We start from the raw sequence: 2,202 nt of genomic DNA on the forward strand, positions 1-2,202 counted from the left end.
ATAAGACCAATTGGCAATTAATGCTTATTGTTCTATTTCAAAGTTAAGTAATCAGTGTTTCGATATAAGCGGGTCGATGTGCTTATTTAATTTGCATAAGGTCAGTATAAACCCATACAGAGGACCTATCTAAATCTAAAAGCGATACTTACTGCAAAGGGCGATAGGGGTCAATATCATCGACAGTAAAACAGCCAAATCCTGCAAGTCGAATTTCGCGGTCGATTATGACGTATCCACTAATAGACTCTAGTATCGATCGTGGTTGGCGGTGGTCTCCTGTCTCTGTCTCTTGTCTCCGTTTCCGGAGTTCACAAGAGAGTTCAGTGGTGTCCGGGCGCAGTCGTGACTCGCGGTGCGAACCGCCACCTAGGATGCAATCAAAATCAAGGTCACAAGGTGACCTTAGAATTGCGCATTTGTGTTCGTATTCACAAAATTGTCTGTTGTTTCATAACCTGCAACTAACACCGAATCGCGCACATTGCACTCGTCTGGCATCACGATGCAAAATATAGAGGCGACGTAAGAAAGAGACGGCAAGTTTGGTCTCAGTCCTGTACACAGTACACTTGCAAGAGTGAAGTCTTCTTACGGAAATCAGGATCTCGCTTTGATTCGAAACGCAGGCAAAACCGAAAAAGATAGGCGCCAATTTATAGACTTTTTAAAAATTAACATGGTCTATTATGACCTATCAATGAAGTCAAAAATGTGTAATATCGCAGTTTAATGTGACTGATGTCATATGTCATTACCTATATTGGCCATTCCTTTGTTTTTGTGTTTTCTACCCTTGCTGTTAAAATATCACTTTAATGTCACTCTTACTTATTTACGAACTTATTTAAGAGTAAGCTTTGAATTTATCTAAACTGAGTCATAAACACACTAATCGGACTAATCCCCTGACTTAAAATACTAATAATAATAATATTTAGATATTCAGTATACTCCCTTTGCTAACAAACTGTGTTTTCCTTTTGCAGGTTTGTAATTGGTTTGGGTGTTGCAGCTGGTATAATCGCCTTTGAAATGCTGGCCTTTATCCTTGGCTTTACCATGTTCAGTTACAATTCATCACTGCTATGTATCCTTTTATAGCTAAAATTTTAAATTTGAGCTGATTGAAGATTAATTATTTGAGTAAATGCAATAAACAGCTCCGATTTATATTTTAGATAGGAGGATGTGTCCTGTACTAACTTTACCTATTCGTCTCATTCCTTAACAACAAACAGCTATCGGTTGCCATACAAGTGCGACCGTACTTTTAACACATTTAGTTTTCGACAGCTGGCAATGTGGATGGTTTTGGTGGATTTTTGCGTTCTGTTCGGTCGTTCCCGGCTTAAATGATATTTGGATTGTTGTAGAAGCTTTGATCAATAAAAGATATTAACATTTAATAGTAATTCACATTTGTACACTTATATCTAATAAACATCTTCATCACGTTATAAAACTCTTTCCTTACTATGCAATTTTTCACACAAAACTTGAACCTTGTGAAGACGTCCACATGTACATTTAAGGAAGTTCGGCAAAGTATGAAGCAGATTCTGTGTGATTGCGTAAAAAATTGTTGTGTAAGTACTAATTTTATCGTTCCCTGTACAACCATCCCTTACCAGCTTGCCTAACCAACTTGACTTGCTTTGCGTACTATGCTAGTTCAAGCTTAAATTAAATTATTCTTGTTTCACCTTTCCAGAAAAAGTTGCTGCTCCAGTGCTTCCAAAGGTCAAGAAGAAAGAAATTAGAATTTATATGTTGTCCATTATAATTGTCAGATAAAGCTAGTTAAAGAAAAACCTCCGTGTCTTCCTTGGTTGATACATTTATATTAAATATTTTGGTTCCTTTTCAAAATAAATTATGTGAATGTAAAACACCCCTTTCTAAGTTCTGGCACTCCTTTATTATGTATAATTTGTATTTTCTTCAGGCACAAATGTAGGATTGCAAATCCATTAAAAGTAACACTATCTTCATTTGAATTGCTTACCTAGTAATTGATATGGTTCTCATATTAACAACATTATAAATAAGCAATCATGCAGTTACGTAATATAGAAATAATCTCTAATCAATTTATTAAAAATTGCGTAGTTCCTTTTCAATGCAATACCGAAATCATGATAACCTGCAAGCTCTTGTAGATATTAAGAGCTAAGATTTTTATATTTTAGGGTGCAGAAG

This window comes from Photinus pyralis, unplaced genomic scaffold (assembly GCF_008802855.1).
Source record: "Photinus pyralis isolate 1611_PpyrPB1 unplaced genomic scaffold, Ppyr1.3 Ppyr1.4_LG7, whole genome shotgun sequence".
In the NCBI taxonomy this organism is placed as follows: domain Eukaryota; kingdom Metazoa; phylum Arthropoda; class Insecta; order Coleoptera; family Lampyridae; genus Photinus; species Photinus pyralis.